This window comes from Myotis daubentonii, chromosome 1 (genome assembly GCF_963259705.1).
Source record: "Myotis daubentonii chromosome 1, mMyoDau2.1, whole genome shotgun sequence".
Taxonomy (NCBI): Eukaryota; Metazoa; Chordata; class Mammalia; order Chiroptera; family Vespertilionidae; genus Myotis; species Myotis daubentonii.
This window is the reverse complement of record NC_081840.1, coordinates 24,581,468-24,600,491: the sequence shown is the minus strand read 5'-3', so window position 1 is coordinate 24,600,491 and position 19,024 is coordinate 24,581,468. Positions and strand designations below refer to the sequence as shown.

General features: G+C 38.7%; 1 protein-coding gene across 32 annotated transcripts in view; it reads left to right on the top strand.

Moving 5' to 3' along the window:
* The window catches only part of SIPA1L1 (signal induced proliferation associated 1 like 1), a 352,094-nt gene that overhangs the window by 180,252 nt on the left and 152,818 nt on the right, over positions 1-19,024 (top strand). For 28 of the 32 annotated variants that reach the window (XM_059691698.1, XM_059691696.1, XM_059691709.1 and 25 more), the window contains one exon: positions 650-841. The exons of 3 other annotated variants lie outside the window; for them this stretch is intronic. The gene's annotated coding sequence lies outside the window, so the exon portion shown is untranslated. The remainder of the gene's footprint in view (positions 1-649; positions 842-19,024) is intronic. One more of the 32 variants, XM_059691704.1, reaches the window with a different exon arrangement.

The following is a 19,024-nucleotide window of genomic DNA, read 5'->3' as shown; positions in this document are numbered from 1 at the left end:
TATATTTATGGAGAAAACACTACAGAGCCAGTAGAAAAACCAAACAAATACAAACACCAAACACTCAGTGTTTGTCTGAGTTTTATATCCCACATATGAGTAAAATCATAGGGTTCTTAGCTTTTTCTGACTGACTTATTTCACTTAGCATAATGTTCTCCAGGTTCATCCATGTTGTGTAAATGGCACTGTTTCTTCCTTTCTTATGGCTGAGCAGCATTCTGTGGTGTATATGTACCACATCTTCTTTATCTGTGGTCGCAGGACACCGGCTGTTTCCATGTCTTGGCCGCTGTGAATAATGAACATTGGGGTGCATATATCTTGGAGAATACATGATTTAGAGTTTTTCTGATGATTTCTAAGGAGAGATTTTCTTGTGTAGAGTGTGTTTCTCTATGAGGGCGTGAGCTTTTCAAGGGAAAAGGTCATGTAAAATAAGCTGCTACATAGAAAGAGTAGAAGAGTAATACACTTTAAAGAGGAATGTCTTCCGTTCCCCTGGGAGAAATACAGGCAAGTCAAGTGACCAAAGGCTGCATGAGGTAGTTCTCAAGGGGTAATTGTAGGACAGTCCCTTCTGGATATATTTTTTTAATGTGTCTGTCCTCACCACATTCTTTCTCCTGTGCTGCTTCTGTCTGTGCAGTCCCCTGTGCTGGAACAGCTCCACGTAACTGAACGGGGCAACCCTGCAAAACAGCTTACGGAACCCTGCCCTAGCTCATCGTCTCTGACTGTCCACTCCAAGCTTCCATTTACAGCAACGTGGGTGATTGTCTGGTTTTCAGACCATCACACCACAGGGACTCAAACATCAGACTTCACCCTGGACCTGAAGGTAGTTGCCCTTGGTGGTGTTTGGATAGTTTCTGAGCATTTGTTTGTGGGCTTCCTTCCTTGAGGCCCAAAATAACATGATGTGCCACAGCCCATAAGCTTCATAGGGCTGCTTCTAAGAGAGTTCTTAAGAGGCATTCTCCTTGCACCAGCTGGCCAGGAATGACCCCAAGCACCTTGTCCTGAGGCCATTGTGGTGTAAACAGAGCAGAGGATAAGAGCTTTGTCTTCTGTCCTCTCCTCCAAGTAAAGTGTCCAAGTTGTGTTAAGGGAAGTCTGCATTTTGTGGAATCATTCAGTTTTGGCGCTGTGTTCCGTTAGGTTTTCGCCTGGAATTCTTTGGGAAACTCCACCCCTGGAAGAAAGTGAGGATTTTGAAAAGAATGTGTTACAGCAGCTGTTATTGTTAGCGAGAGCACAGCACAGTCTTTGAAGATTCTTCGGCTCCATAGCAGTTCTCTGGATTTCACTTTTGCGACTGCAGTCTCTTCCACTACTAAGAGGCCAATTTGAATTATATTAGGCAAATATTTCCAAGTTTTAGATTATTTTATGTTTGTATTGTATTGAGTGTTGGGAAACACTCAAATGTTGAGTAATTGGTGTCATAATATGTTTTTAGTTGTAAGGATCAAATTGAGATTTTAAAGAGAGCAAATTTTAATTTGTTTACAAATTTTTGTCACTAATAGTAATCCTATTTTTCCTGTGTGTTTTTGTTTGTTGGTTGGTTTGTTTTTACTAATGGGACATTTAGATTTTGCATAGCCATGTTCAGTAGTTCTTAACTGTTGACATTTTATCCCCAAATGTTGGGTTGTGTATTAGTTGGTTTTCTTGCACAGCACTTAGATTTATTATGGGGACCTATTCTCAGCCAGAGATAAAGAACCCTCTCTGTTTGCTTATTTGCTACGTGGACTCTTAGCAAGTTACTATACTCTCTCTCAGTGGTTACTAATTCTGTGAAATTTGCTACTCAGACAAAAAGACAGTTGTTGTTTTTTTGTTTTAGAAAATTTGTGATCTAAAAAGTGAAACGCCACAGAAAAATTGCTAATTCCATCATTACTCCTTTACCTGTTTTGTTGTTGACTGGAGTCATATCAGATAGCTACCATTTTCTGACCAAGGTCTGAGGACAGCTTTTGAGCAACACCTAACTTTTCAGTTTTTGGTGTGTTTTTTTTTGTTGTGTTTTTTTCAGTAGTAGATGCTCAGTTAATAGAAAGTTGGACTGACTTGCTGACTTGTTAACTGTAACCCTAATCCTTGTTTCTTCCCTTAAAATAGCTGCTGTTGATTTTCTCCCAGATGAATGCCTTCTTTATTAATTTTGTGAGGAGTCTATGAAATAAATTGAATACTTTTAAACAAGCAAAACTTCTTTCCTATTGTTATATACCAGGATCTCTTTTTCTCTAGAAGGGTGTGAAGTGTGAGAAGTTCTTTTTCTTTATTTCAAAACAAGAGGGTACACTGTTGTCTAGTTCCCAGAGAGGTGGTATCCAACCATACTTACTTTCGATATTTGTGGTACATCAGTCCTCCACAAATTGGTTGAAATAAAATGTTACCCTAAAACTTGGTCAGTCTTTGAGATTCTTGGAGTCCCCCAGAGGTGGTATGAAACCACAGTTCAAATCACTGCCTTAGAGATAATCCTCTCACCTGGGACACGGGGCTGCCATCCTCGTCGGGGAAGACCCTAATCTGTCATGCCTGGCAGAGTGGGATCTGGGCGCTTGAGCATTTCTCTTCGGCCTTCTCTAGTTTGCTACCTCAGATCTATCTGTCCTCATTACCAGGTCTCTAAACATCATTGCCTGGTTCACTTTCTTCCTATTATTATAAAGTAGAGGCAGAGACATGGAGCTTTTTGGAGTTTGTATCTGTTTTCTGGATACAAAAGGGCAAAGTAGGCCTACTCCTATATGTTTCAATGCTGGGAAAACAAACAAAAACAAAAGAACAAAGAAAGAAAAGCCCAAGTCTGGTTTCTTAAGTAGTTGCAGTCTTTCTTTCTCAGACCTCCTTTATGGGGCATGTTTGTTGAATGCAGGGCACCACTAACTGGAGTCCTGGACTCATAGCTTCTTAGTTACTGTTTCTCAGCACAAGAGAAGACACACTTATTTTGATTTTGTTAGTTTTTTCCTCCAAGGATAGAGGGGCTACTTTGTGTTTCCTGTGACCTTTGTAAGGCTATGTGGTTTGTCTGGTGCTAGGATGCTCCTGTGGTCCTGGGTGGGCGTGGCCCATTTTCCCAAATGAGATAAGGAATACAGAAATGCTCTCTGATAAACTGTAAAGTGTCAGAAATGGGGGAGGGTATTGTTACCTTTGACAGTCCTGTTTCCAGGGAAGAGCTATTTTTTTATTAGGCCACTTTTACCTGCTGGGACCTTTTGCAAAAGAAAGCACTTAGCACATGGAACAAATGTAGCCTATATTGCATTAAAATGAGTTGGTATTTCATAATGTTTACTGCTAGAGGAGGCACTGCCCTTTGTGTACGGCAGAGTTTTTCTATTGCAAAGACCATGAAGTTTCCTGGCCACGTGACAAATAACTGGCTTCTGTAATTATTATTTTCAGAGTTTCAATCTCACTTTTCATTCAACGAGAGGACCTTTATCTGACAGCGAGACCTGCACCTTTGTTAAGCCTTTAAATAGATTACTGCTTTTTTGGGTGGTTTAACTCTTGCCCTCAGGCTTTTCAGTTTGTACAAATCGATGCAAGAGACTACTCTCACGGAGAGATGTGTGCCCTGGACTACAGACGGCGTAACCCACAAGAAGAATTAAGAAAGGGGGAAAAGACGTTTCCTTCCCCTCGCTCCCGGAGTGATTAGAAAAGGGAACTGTTGTTTAAGTCCCCAAGCCCCTGTGGGTAAACAAATGCCGCTCCTGCTGCAGATGTGATCCTGGCGGGCGCCTCGTTCAGTGGGACGATGCCAGGTCACATTTGGAAGCGGGCCTAACACTGCTTCTGCATGGGCAGCAGCACCTCATCCCTAATGCTGTTTGCATATGGTAAACCTGTGCTGACTCTGATGCAGGGCTCTGACCATACAGTGTCACGGAGATTCGACCTTCCTTGGAGCTGCCCCATAGTTTACATTGACAAGCCTCTTGGAGTTGTTTCAGAACACTAATCACTTGCTGTCAGCAACTTGTTCCGCTCAGGGAAGAGCTGGGATGATTACTGCCTGTTTTGTGAGATGCCCTGATTAGAGGGACATTTCCGAGCTCGCTCTGTCCTCTCCTTTCCAGTGTCTTTCAAAATCAAGTTCTGTGAAAGGCTGGGATCAAGCTAACTCCTATAATTTGTTTTAAGGAATTTTTATTTTGTAAAGTACAGTATCATTATAGCTGGGGCTAATGAAAAGGTATCTTAGAAGTGATGTCCTAAGAAAAAGAAGGGCATAAAATGAGAGAGAGAGAGAGAGAGAGAGAGAGAGAGAGAGAGAGAGAGAGAGAGAGAGATTGAGAGAGATTGAGATTGAGATTTTGTTCCCTAGTACATGTTATTAGTTTGACTCAAAGAAACTTTTATTTAAAAGGGGGAAAAAAAAGAAGGATGTAGTAGCAATGGGAAAACTGGCCTTGATGAAAACATTTTAATTCTTAGGATAGAATTCTTCAGAAGAGAGATGGTGATTAAACTTATCAGTTCTTTAGGCATCTTAAATTATTTGATGACCTCAAAAAGAATTCTCCAAAGCAGCGGTCACCAACTGGTGGTTGTGAGGTCTGAAAGGTTGGCAACCGCTGCTCCAAAGTATAGAGAAAAGAAAGTTGTAGCTTCCACAGCACCCAGACCTGTTCATGCTACACAGAAGATAATTTCTTGTCCCTACCTCTAGCGAGTTTACTCCATCTGAGGAATCAGCTCCTTTGTTGGACCATTTATTAAATGTTAACTTCCACCTGTTGGTGAGTAAATTAACCTAGAGAACATGTTCCATTTGTAGACTGTTTGGCTAATCTAAGGATTCTCATGTTTATTAGTCTGTGACATCTCCATCTTAAGTTAAGTAAATAAAGGCCCAAATGCATAGTTATTTGTTCAAAGTAGCAAGACAAGTCATATAAAGAGCAGGAAACAGATGGGCCCTAGCATACTTTCTGTAAAAGTTAATCCATGTTGACACAGTGCATACATCATTCAAAAGAGAGATTCCAGTCCTTGGCCAGATATTCTCTCACTATTTTAGGCAAATATTATAGCTGCTCCACAGTAATAACTCAAGGTTCTCACTTTCCATTGGGTAGCACAAGAATTGAAAAACACCCAAGGATCAGTAGTAATAGATTGACTATTAGGTTAAGAGAGAGGAAGGAGTCAAAAACAGTTGTTGTTTTTTTGCAATCTCATGGATCCAGTCTGTGAGAGAATAAACCTATTTCCAGCACCCAAACACCTGTACTTCCTCTGTTCTCCATACTTAAGTCCACAGTTTCCCTATTCATCATGTTCGTCCTGTGGTCTCCCACCCTCTCTAGTTGCTAATCGTGTAGCCATCTCATTCCATTCTCTCCTCTCATCTCTTCATGCCTTTTCTTTACCCGTAAATTTCCTTCAGCTCTTTCTCCAGCAGAAATCCCCCGCCCAGCCCTCTCATCTTCTCTTTTTTGTTTCTAGTTTGGGGAAAACAAAATGTGGGGGAAGGGGAAGGATTACTCTACCACTCTTTTATACCTTTATTCTTTCGTCTTAAAGTTGTTTTTTGAGATATACATGCAGTAAAATGCATAGATCTTAAGTGTTCTTTTTTAAAAAATAAATTTTATTGATTTTTTACAGAGAAGAAGGGAGAGGGATAGAGAGTTAGAAACATCGATGAGAGAGAAACATTGATCAGCTGCCTCCTGCACACCTCCTACTGGGGATGTGCCCGTAACCAAGGTGCATGCCCTTGACAGGAATCGAACCTGGGACCTTTCAGTCCGCAGCTGACACTCTGTCAACTGAGCCAAACCCGTTAGGGCTTAAGTGTTCTTAAGATTTGTGTTTCTAGTTATTGGCTGTTATGAATAAAGCAGCTGTAAGCATTTTTAGAAAGTCATTTTTTTTAGAAAAATGAAAGTCATATATTTTTATTTCTCTTGGAGAAATACCTAGGAATAGAATTGTTGGATCTTAGAGAAGATGTGTGTTTTACTATGAAATAAACTACCAAACTATTTTTCTAAAGCACTTGTGCTATTGTATACCTGCAGCAGCAATTTTTGAGGTTCTAGTTGCTCCACATTCTTACTAGCATTTGCTATTATCAGGGTTTTTCTGTTGGTCTGTTTTAATTTTAGCCATTCTGGTGGGGTGAGAGAGATTTGTTGTTTCATTTATTTATGTTTTATTTATGTATTCATTGATTGATTCTTGCATGTGCCCAGACCAGGGATCGAACCCGCAACCTTGATGTATGGGATATTGCTCTAACCAATTGAGCTACCCAGCTAGGGCACACATTGTTGCTTCTTTACTAATTTACTACCCTAAGCCCAATTCTACTTAGATTCCTCACTAAGCACTCAAGCCCATGTTTATTTGACCTGTCAATTCTTCACAAATTTATTGTTGTTTTTTTTGTCTAAAAAGTGTAAAATCTATATGCTTTGGTCATTTCTTTAGGTCTCGTATCTATGAGATCTCTGTATATATGCCTTAAATTTTTTTCCTCTTCTGTTAATCTGTCTTGTGTCAATTCAATTATTAGATCAGCCAAAAAACAGAAACAAACAAAAAATAAATAAGAAGGATAGAGGGGATTTTTCCCTCTCTGATACTTAATTAAAAAAAAAAATTGGTATTCAATGTAAACGTGAAATGAAAGGTGTGATTATATAATGAGATAATTATTTAAACTATTTGATCATGAGCGTTGAGCCTTACCCTTCAGAAATTATTATTGCTGTTTTTATTTTTAAGTGCAAGCCTGCTCTTTTGTTGTTGTTTTTTCCTTACATAGGATTAAAAATACTTCACCTTTATTACGCTTAATAAGAGTTCAGAGGGATTCAGCATGTGGTTGTTTTTAAGTGCTGGACAAAGACTTGGGAAGTCCTTTTGAAGGGGGATTACAGCGGCTCCCGTGGCCTTATACAGGGCTCCGGGGCTCATTAGGTGTGATATATTCCCATTAATTGCTTCTCTCTGAAATTCTGCCTTTCCAAGTATTTTATCATCTCTCAGACTCAGTCTTTTTAATGCCCTGAGTCTTCTTGCTTTCCCTCTCCAGGATGCTTGCCTCCCTGGCAAAGAGCTCTTCCTCAGGGGAGCGAGTAATTCCACTGTGTCTGTCCATTACAAGCCCTAGGACCCCTTTTGATGATTTCTGGTATCTTATTTATTCTCTTCTTATCTCTGCATAGATTGCCCAGATAGAGTCAGATTGGGCAATGGCAATCAAAGGACTTGTACCTGTGTGCATGCATATTAGCTTAACCAGTGGACACAGACACTGGGGCGGTGGGGGCTTGCCCAGGGTCAACCAGGGAAAAAGGAGACACAGGTAAAACTTCAGACAATAAAACAACAACAACATTTGATATGTTCAGTCACAAGTTAACCAGTTGGGAGGAGATTTCAGTTTAGTTACTTTGAACTAGGTCACCACACACATTGTATTAGTCCCATCGTTTAAATGGGCCATCTGTTGACTCCCTCTGGTAATTGTTCCTTTTTTGAGTAACAGTGTACCCAAGTTAAGTTCCAGCCAAGGATGCTAGGCGTCTTTCCAAAGAGACTAATGCACTGACCTGTGGGTCCCTCCCTGTCAACCGAAACTTCCCTTGGAGAAGTTTTATTGTCTACTTATTTCCTTCTGTATTCCTTTCTCCTCAGTTGTGAGAGTTTTTGATTATGGAAGCTGAGGATCATGACAGTTGAAGATAATTAGAAAAACGGGGACATGGGATTGGGAATAAGAAAAAAGGGCCAAACATTTATCAGTAGCAATAATGAAATTTCTTTGCAGCAAAGCTTTGGGAAAAAGAAGGGCAAGGATGCCCTGGCTGGTTTGACTCAGTGGATAGAGCGTTAGCCTGCGGACGGAAGGGTCCCAGGTTCAGTTCCAGTCAAGGGCACATGCTCAGGTTGTGGGCTCAATCCCCAGTAGGGGGGGCTTGCAGGAGACAACCGATCAGTAATTCTCATAATTGATGTCTGTCTCTCTCTCCCTCTCCCTTCCTCTCTGAAGTCAATACAAATATATATATATTAAAAAAAGTAAATCCTTAAAAAAAAGAAGGGCAAGGATGGACAGAAGTCTGTTCCATATGCTTGGGTTCTTCTGTGACTCCTGGGAGAGGAGCTCAGAAGGGTGTGACTGAGGCTTTAAGCCAGCAGTTCTCAACCTGTGGGTCGCGACCCCTTTGGCGGTTGAACAACCCTTTCCCAGGGGTCGCCTAAGACCATCCTGCATATCAGATATTTACATTACGATTCGTAACAGTAGCAACATTACAGTGATGAAGTAGCAACAAAAATAATTTTATGGTTGGGTCACAACATGAGGAACTGTATTTAAAGGGCCAGAAGGTTGAGAACCGCTGCTTTAAGCAAGCAGCTTAAATAAGTCTACCAACACATCTGAAATGTGTTTTACTTTGTTTCTGATTTTCCGAAGAGATCTGGAAAGTAAGAATAAAAAGTCTAAAAGGCAATGGCTGTGTCGGAAGAGAGCTGGACCGGCGAACATCTTGACGTATATTATCTGTTCTGAGCCCTCTTCCCTTCTCTCCTGAGTGATGTCATCTAGTTCCGTGGCTTTAACATGCCTCTGTGATTCCCAGTTTTGTATCTCCGGCTCAGACTTGTATTTCTAACGGCCTTTCCCTTATCTCCAGATAGATGTCCGATAGACATGGTCAGCACAGAACTCTTGACTTATATCTAGGGCGATCAACTCTTCCTGGTTTTCCAGGACTTTCTTGGTGTTGACCCTGCAAGTCTCACATTGTAGGAAGCCTCTCAGTCCAGGCAAGCCAGGTTGGTTGGGAATCCTGTTTATAGTTTTTAAAACTGTGTCTCTCCCAGTCTGAGTTCCTCATAGTCATCCATCTAGTTGCTCCAGATAAACATTCCAGAGTTGTCCTTGATTCATCAATATGTCACGTTTCTTAACCAAACTAATCTATCTGCATTGCTTTCTCTCTCTACCTCCCAAAATATCGAACTGTCCTCTCTTCTCCATCTCTGCTGATTTCCCCTTAATGCAAGCCCTTTGTACCTGTGCTAGGTCATGTCATGAGATGAGGCCGTGGAACCTGGCATCTGCCTCACATTGCTCTTACCAAGGCCTCTGAGCATCCGTATAGTCTGACTAGTAGCCCTATGCATGAATCTGTGCGCCAGTAGGTCGCTGCCGCCCTCCTGTAGCTCTCCACCCATTGCCGCCCTCCTGTAGCTCTCTGTAGCCCACTTGTACCTTGCTGGCCCACCCTACTGAAGATCCGTGATCTAGTCATGATGCGCTTGGTTGTTACGTCTCAGGGCCTAACGGCTAATTAGCATATTCCTCTTATTATATAGGATACCAGCTCTCTCTCCTGCCCCATGTCCTCCCACCCACCCCTCCAGCCACACTGGCTCTCTTCACCTTGGACATGCTGTTCGTTTGTATTTTAGGGTCTTTCCTCATGTCCTTTGACCTGCCTGGGCTGTCCTTCCCTTGCATAGCTGCTTCCTTCTTGGCATTCAGGTCTTCTTACCCTAAACAACTTCTCCACAGAGAGGCAGCCTTCCTGGACCACAACCAGTTGAGGAGAGTAGTCACCCAGCCATCTCGACCATACTACTTTTTAATGTGAATTTTCTGGATGGTGCTTTGCACTGCCTGACCTGTATAAGTTTTATTGATTTGTGTGTCCTTGTTCTCCCCCACTAGAATTAAGTGCTTCCCGAGTGGCGAGGGTTTTTCTGCTGTGCTCACCACCCAGTTCCCAGGCTGTAGACAGTTCAAAGAGTAGGTGTTCAGGAAATATTATTAATTAAAGAAAAAAATAAACTCAATCACCCAAGCCATCTCATTCAAACTCTGAGGGAAAGAAGATTTTAAAAGATTTTTAGCAAGCAATGATCAATAAGTGGAAATTAACTGTCTGATATCTGTTATCCTATATAATAAAAGGCTAATATGCAAATTGTCCCCTCGGGAGTTCGATTGCTCGCTATGACGTGCGCTGACCACCAGGGGGTGGCATGGAATGAAGGAAGGCCCCAGCCAGCAGCCAGCAGCTGGGGGAAGGAAGGCCCTGGCCTGCAGCTGGCAGCTGAGAAAGGAAGGCCCCAGCCAGCAGCCGGCAGCTTGGGGAAGGAAGGCCCTGATCAACCCTGATCGCTGGCCAGGCCTAGGGACCCTACCCATGCACGAATTTCATGCACTGGACCTCTAGTTATTACTGTAAAATTTATAGTAGTAGTGCACCGTCATCCTTACTTATGTTAGCTCAAATGGTTTCAAAACCTTTCCAGGTTTATTTGCAAATGCATTTTCTTATACCCTCTATTTCTTGTGAGTTGGTAAGCTATTCACTAGTGAATTCTCTTCCTGTGATAGTTCTGAGGATTGCACCCTGAGTGTGAAAGTGGGATCATTGCATCCATCAGTCTGTGGGGGTAGCAGAGGCCTCACTTCCTTTGACCCAAGCAACTGTGGCTTAGAACTTGGCTTCCAAGTAATTCTTTGCATTTCAGTGTTAAAGATACTTTTAAATCAGGGTCTTAATCTCGGAACACTGGCATTTGAGGCCAGGTAATTCTTGGTTATGGAGGCTTGTCTCATTGTAGAACGTTTTGCAGGGTCCGTGGCCTCTACTTCCTAGATTCCAATACCCTCCTTCACCCCCCTGCATTGTGACAACCACAAATGAATGTCTCCAAATACTGCCAAGTGTCTCCTTGGGTGGGGGCAAATTTGAAACACACTGTTCTGAACAATAATTACAGGTTTTTCCCCTATGTTCTTTACTTTGGGAAATTACTAATTATGAAAATCAAGTAGAAGGCTGTTTTGGGGGGTGGGGAAGGAATGTAGCAGAACTTTTAAAAGCTATTATAAAGGAAGATTGTTCATTTTACATCATTACTAAGTTATAATCTATTTTCAACATGTGCATCTGTAAAGCCATGGTGAGCTTTGCGTTGAAACCCTACCATATTCTGAGGCATTTGTTTTCCAGTGTTTCTATATTTTTCACCCACTGCTGTCACCATGGAGCTGAGCACTCCGAGCGGCGTGTGAGGTTAAAAGCAGTAATGACAGAGGGGAGACACTGTTTTCTTCACTTCTTCCTTACCCCTCAGTGAACCGATGAGATATTTAATATGAATGTTTTAAATTGAGCATCAAAGTAGGAAAGGCATGTTATTCAGAGTGATTTTTTCACCCTGGAATAAACTAACATAATTTGAGCAGACCTTGAATTGATATTTTAAGATAAGGGAGAGAGGGCCTTTTTCTGTGGTCTATACCCATTCTGCAAATTTATGTGCATCAACAGTCATACTGAATTGCTTAGGATGCCTTTATATTCTTACTAGAGGCCCAGTGCACGAAATTCATGCAGGGGTAAGGTCCCTAGGCCTGGCCAGCTATCAGGGCTGATCAGGCCTTCCATCTGCTGTCTGGAGCCTTCCTTCGTTCCACACCCCCCCTGGTGGTCAGCACAAGTTATAGCGAGGGATCAAACTCCCGGTCTCCCGGTTGAACTCCCGAGGGGACACATTAGCCTTTTATATATATATAGATAGAATATTTTTTTTATGGAGAAAGCAAATATCAAAATGTGCATATGCTAGTTTTTAGTGTAGAACAGATTGATTCTTTGAATAAATGCAATTCTTATCAGCTTTCATAAACTGAGAACTTAGTATTATATATGAAGTAGTAAGTCGTCACAAATATTCTGTTGGAAAAGTGGAGTTCCTCATCTTAGTAGTGGAGATGCTGGAGATTGGTAGATGCAACATTCTTGAACCAGTTAGTTCATTGTCATAGGAAATGCAAAATATGGCTCTGGTTGTCCTTCATCTTGTTCAGATTGGGTTTGTATTTGAAACTCATATGCTCACCCATTTATTGACTTCAAGCCTTGGCCTATTGGGAGGAACATTCACATGTACCAAGGATTAATATCAAATTAATATCAAATAGGGATTTCCCCCCCTGATTATCAACAGTGGTGTCTTCTGTTGGTTTGTAGGAACATGTACTAACACATTTCTGTTCAGCAAAGATAGTTTTGAAGAAGTCCTCTGTTTAAAATACAAACTTTTTTTTCTAAACAAATTAATGTATTAATTACTAATCCAATAATGGTTCCACTCTGTTGAACCCTTCAAACATTAATTTCAGGAAGTTTAGACACCCCATTTCTTCTTAAATAGTGTTACTGCTTCCTTTTGCATGAATGAAGACACAATATTGAATTTAAAAGTGGATGACCTTAAAACTGGAATTTAAACATCAGAGATTTACAAATAATTGCAATGATAAAAAATAGAAATGTTAAAGCTTCAAGTGCTTTTGCGATAGGAATACTGAGAAAGATGCTGTTTTCTGTTGCATGAAGTCCTTAGCTCCTTATCAGTTACTCTGGGTCTGAAACTTGAGGAGACATTCTTTGCATTCTTGAATAAAACTCCCCAAAGTATAAAGAAGCAGTGAGTGTTTTTCTTTGTTCATTTGTATATTGATAAGAACAAAGATAACAGTTCACAAATTACAACATCCTCTGATTTTATTCTTATAAAAAATTTTTGGCCAGTTTTTGGATATTTTCTTTCTTGTTCATACTATCCTGCTTTTTACAATATTATGAGTATAAACATAGCTGCAGGAAACTTTCTCTGTCTTTAATTTTTAATACTGCCACTCTGTTTGGAGATACATATATATATCTCCACCCATATACATGTACATATACACATGTAAATATATACATGTATGAGTATGTTTATTAATTTTCCTATACAATGTTTCTATTTTTTCTTTGGCTTTAAATGTAGTCACCAAATATTTCTAAGTACCTTCTATGTGTCAGGCACACATGGTTTGCATAGTGATGACTCTGTCTTCCTAGAGCCATAGGAGACCTGGAATATACAGAAGAGTACAAAGGGAAGGATAATAATCCCTATTAACATTCCAAACCCTGAAATACTCCTTGCTGGCAGTATTCTCCCCATCCATGGATGTGCTTTTGTTACTTGGTTTCCCCCCTTTTTACACTGTTGAGGTCATATTAACTAACATACATAACTTTTTAAATTTAAACTTAACATTATTTTGTGATCTCTTGTGTAATTAAAAACACTCTGAACATAATTTCATTGAGTATATAATATTGCATTTGTGGACAGCCCATAACTTCTGTAGTTTGAGAGCATTTAGGTTGTTTATAGTTCTTTTCTATTATAAACAATGTCATGATGGATACCTTCTGCATAAAATTTTTTCATTTGGATTACTTTTAAAGAAATTGTCAGGAATAAAATAACTGGGTAGAAACATGTAAACATTTTAAAGGTTCTTAATACATAATCCCAAAACCAACACCCCTGGTTGAAGGGCTAACGGTCAGCTGTTTCTTACCCACTGGTATCAGTTCTAATTGATCAGCTTCTATAAACAGAATTTTAAAAACCATTTTGTGCATTTTTCTCTACCAAGTATAAAATTTAATTTTTGAAATTTCCAAGAGCTGGTTTTCTAACAGTTAAAAAAATAAGAAGCCAACTCCCTCCTATTTAAAGTGGCAGAATTATGTAAGTTTATTTTTTGGTATGAAGATTCTGTTCATTTTTCTAAGCCAGATTTCATGTGGAATACTTTTTCTGAGATAAACATTCAAATATAGATTGAGAGAATGAGACTTCTTCATCAATGAGACTTGTAACTAAATTTAGAGTTACATCTTCAAGATGCTGTTGTCACCTAAAATTTATTTATTCATTTGTTTCTTCATTCTGCCTGTAACCTCTTGTTTAAATGTCTTTGATCAAAATATTATCTACTCTTGGTGAAAATTAAATGGCAAGTATTTTTGAATTTACCTATTCAGGTCTTTATCAGTTAGGAATACAATCAGCAACAGGTATTAGAAAATATTCTAGTCACTTAAGCAAAATGTAAGCTTGTTTTCTCGTATGAGAAGCAGCACCAGAAGTCAACCCCCCAGGGCAGGTGTTCATGCTCAGGGATGCCTCAAGGTCCCCTGCATCTTTGTCCTTCATTCCATTGGGGCCTTTGCTCAGCCTGGCTTATGAATGGAAGATGCCTATTGCTCTTTCTGCACTCCAGGAGGAAGGGGTGGGGGAGGGAGGAGGAGTGTGTGGGCAAAAGGCTTGCTAGACTTTTACTTTTGGGGGTTAGGGTTAGAGTTAAGTTAGGGGTTCTAAAGAATCTTTTTTGTGTTTCAATTTGCTCTTACACATAGTTATTATTTTGTCATTTTTGTTTGAGGGTTTTTAAATACTTAACCATCTGCTCAGTTTTTATATACATACCATAAACAGTTTATTGACTAGAAAGTTGATCCCATTTTTTTTTTAGGGCATGGTGATCAGTATAACTTTATTTGTTTCATTAATTTCAGCCTTCGGTTTTTCCTGTCATACCGAGTTTGTGGGCTGAGTCTGTGTGGTGCTCAGACTGCCTTCCTCCCTTCCTCCTGCTCTTGGCAGAAACATCCACTTCTCAGCTTATGTCTTCCCTGCAGATCTTAGATGTGGGATTCCCAGCACTCATTCTTCCCTTTTCTGCTTTGTTATTTTTTACACACTTTGCAGCATGTCAGAAATATTTCTACTTATTTTTGTGTGTCTTTCTCCTAGACTAGACCTTCAAGAAGGCAGAGAATTTTGTCACTTTCATTCAGAGCAATGCCTGGTGCAGAGTAGACATGCAATAAATATTTGTCTAATAACTGATTCTTTTCAGTTGATTTCTCCTTTTATGTCTTGATTTTGTCTTGATTTCATTTATTGCTACCTGACATAAAATTTTATTACAAATATTTCTTTTATCATGATACCTCACTTGATATTTTTCTGTTACTGATGACATCCAATAATATTGCTTATTATGTTTTGTTTTAGATACAGTTTTGTTAAATTTTGCCTTTAAAATTTTCTTTTATCTTCTATTGGTTTATACATCTTAAAATCAACTTGTTCGATTTTGTTTTATCACAAACTGAGGTTCTTTCAATAAGTTGGAAGTAAATTGCTTTTATTTTCAGACTTATGTTCCTAAATTGTTGTTGTAGTTTTTAATTTGAGAACCTGTATGTTGTTTTTAAGGATATGAATCTTTAAGAATTATAATCGGATCCTTCTGCCATTGACCATGGTTTGTTTTCTTCATATGATTTGGAGTGTGATCTCTGGACTACACCATTTCTCATGACCTGTTTATATATTGCATCCACATTCTTAGTCCTGTTTTTGCTATTCCGGGGACCTCACAATGCAGTGTGTTTTGGTTCACCCTTTCTGCTACAGTACATGCTGCTTTTATGTAAGCACTCTCACCGCGCTCTGCATCCTAGCTTTATCCAGTTTTACTTTCAAGATTCAGCTCAACTTTTCGTGTGAAGCCTTCCCTAACTCTAGTAAGTCTTAGGCTTTTGTCCTGTGTATTCTTACTGCACGATGTGTATATTTCTAGTCATTTTCTTCTTAAAATTCATCGTGCTTTCCACAGTCCCTGACGCGCACACACTGTGTGCTCAGAAAATGTTGCTATGTTTTTTTTTCTTCTCTTCTTCATCAATACTATTTTTATAGTTTACAAGGCAGTTGCACTTTTTTGTTCTCTGTATCCCAGACCCAGTTTTCTTTGGTGTGATGTCAATAAATTACTTAATTCTTATGAGTTTTTTGTTTTTTTAAGTGCACGGAGGCCTGATTTGTTCAACATGCACTTAGAAAGATGAATAATATTTCTTCCTCTTCCTTGTTGTCATGATTCTTGTTCTTGATATTTTCTATCCTATCCCCACTCTTTTTCTACTCAGTGTAACTGTTTATTTTAAAACAGGTGCTAGTTACTTGCACAGGTTTTATTAGTACTTTACCATATTGGAATATCTCATATCACAATACCTCTCTGTCTTTTCCTTTCATTCTCTGAATCATGCCCTCCATTTCTCTCTATAGAAAGAGTCATTAGATTTCACATAATCAAATTCAGAAAAATAGAAGTTGTTGCAGAGAATATGGAGAAATGGGCTGTCTCTTGAAGAACATTGATTCTTTTCTATTTGTTCATATTTCCTCTTTGGAGTTTTTCTTTAGAATTTTTCATTTTTATCCTAGCATCTTATATTTTCATATTAACCCTAATGTCTTTCATTCACTTTATTTCTCTGATAATTTCCCCCATTCTGTTGCTCAATTTTTGTTTTACTTACTATCTTACATAACTTTTTCATTGGTCAGGGTATCATTTTTGTCTGCCATTTATTATTATTATTAACACGCTAGGCCTTAGAGACCTAGCTCTTATGTTGTGTGCTCTTAACGTTGATCCTGAATTTGCTTTGGGGAAGAAAGTTGATTGGCCTGTCCCATGGTCTTAGTGAAGGTGCTATCTCTCATTAATTTTGTAATGAAGCAAAATTAATAACAGTTCAAAAGTGCTTTTGAAAGTATAATACATCTCATTATTACTACTAGTACACTCATACTACAGGGAATATAATAACACTACAGTGGACTTCTTGCCATTGGATTTAATGAGGATGGTGGGCTATATGGAATAGACTCATTTGGCTTGCTAACTGATAAATCCTTTATCATTGTACAAATATCCAGATATGGTATGATTTAGTCCTTTTTAAAATATTCTGGCATATTTCCATGACCTTCTTACTGATCTCTCATCACTTTTAATAAAAATTTTGGAGTATATTTTATTTTCTTGCACATTACTGCTTTATAGCAAATACTTTTAAAACGTAAATCCTTCCTTTCAAAAAATCACCTGTTTTTATTTTCCCATATTCCCCTGAAGTCCATGTGTTTTTTGCATATATGTGTTTACAAAGTAGAATACAGCATGTCTATTTTTAAATAATATTATATCTTAAATTTAAGCCATGTTAACTCCTAGACAACTCAGTAAAGCAACACAAGGGGGGAAATTATCTTTTGCAAGTGATATGGTTGTCTAACTAGAAAAATTAGAATCATTAAACCATTGATGCTAATAAGAGTTCAGTAACTCTACTGGATATGAACTAAATGAACAAAAAATCAGTGGCTTTTTGCTATACTAACAGCTATATATTAGAAAAAATTATTACGTGAACGATGCTACTCAGAATAACAAACTATTATAGTGTACTTCATAAAAAATATAACAAAAGATATGCAATGACTTTGTGGATTAAGATATTTTAAAGAAGATCTAAATAAAGAGGAATTATATATGATACTGCATGGGAAACTCAGTATTAAAAAGATTTTAAAGTTCCCTAAATTTATAAATTTGATGCAAAAAAGAAAACAAAAGAACAAAACCAAGAGAGTTTGCCATGAAACCTGACAGAATGATACTAAAATTAATTGAAGAAGTAGAATCAGTGGGACAGCAGGATTTATTATAATGCTGTGACAGTTGAATTGCTGTGCTATGCCACACGGATAGAGAACAGATCATCCAAACAGAAGAGAGACCACGAAAAGAGACCCTCACATGCATGGGACTTGGTTTTGACATTGAATTACAAATCGCTATGGGAAGATCAGGCTATTCAAAAAGTAATGGTGGGACAATTTGGTAAAAATAAAGTTATATTCCTATAAAAAATTCTGGATGAATTTGAGACATGCATTGTAAAGACAGACTTTTTAAACTTTGAGAAGAAAATATAGAAAAGCATCTTTATGATTTTGGATTTTGGATTTTTTTTAACAAGATATAAAAGGCCCAAACTATGACGAGGCATGATGAATTGGACAATGTGAAAAAGTTTAAATGTATATATAAGACAATATATCTTAAACAAAGGTAAAAGATAAGCTACAGAATGAGAATCTATTCAGACACACATGTTTAATGAAGGTTTAATATCCATAGTAAATGAAGAAATGCTACAAATCAATATCAAAGGAGACAAGGACCTAGGGGAAAACATGGGGCAAAATATAGGTAGATAAGACCAATGAACAGGTTAAAATTCTCAATAGTTATCAGGGAAATGCCATTGAAAGCAACAAGATAATATTTTGCACCATCATTGGTAACAATTTAAAGGCAAAGATGTAGAGGCAAATGGTACTTTATGTTACTGTTGGATTGCAAAATTGTTGCAACCACTTTGGAGAGCATTTCCCTATTTTCTAATATTGCTGGAAGGTGCTCCAATGTAAGGCTTCAGCAGTTCCCAATTCTAGAGTCCTCTGGAGAGACTTTTACACACCTTTCCAAAGAAGAAGTGAAAGGAAAGCAAGCATTCTATCATTGCAATAACAAAAAATTGGAAATAACTTAGATGTTAATTTACAAACTCTAGTATACACACAGAATGCAAAATATGAAGAGGTTATTATAAGGGATCTATATCTTTTTTGTATCACCATGAATAAATCTGGAAGACAATTTTACGTGAAAAAACAAGTTGCCAAAGGATGTGTTGCAAATGACACCATCTGCATAGATTTCATAAACATAAAAGGAGTATTTAAGGGAAGGCTGCATAGCATGGTTAGGAGAGAGGTTTCTCTGGTGACATTTTAGCTGTGTTTGTAACATTCTATTTCCTTTTGATCTGAAACAAATTTGGTAGATATTAACATTTATTAAATCTGATGATGGGTATTAAGTACCTCAAAGTTCCTGCATGTGCAAATATGTCACAACTGAAAGTTTTCAGTCCCCAGTCAAACACAGCAGGCTGATCACATGCTGCAGTTACTTCCTTCCCCTCCCCAAGCCCTACCCCAGTGCTATTAACGGAACATCAAAAGATACAAACATACAAGGACGAGTAAGAGCAAAAGAAATAGGAGCAGATGTGACATGGCAGTGCAGTTTTGGTCATTGGAGAGATGAATGTATTGTCACTAAGGGGTTCTAGAAAATGCTGACCTGGAATTGGAGGCCAAGTAGCTGGGAAGATTGGACCGAGAGGTGGGACTGGTTATGGGTAGATAGTTGGGTCCTTCT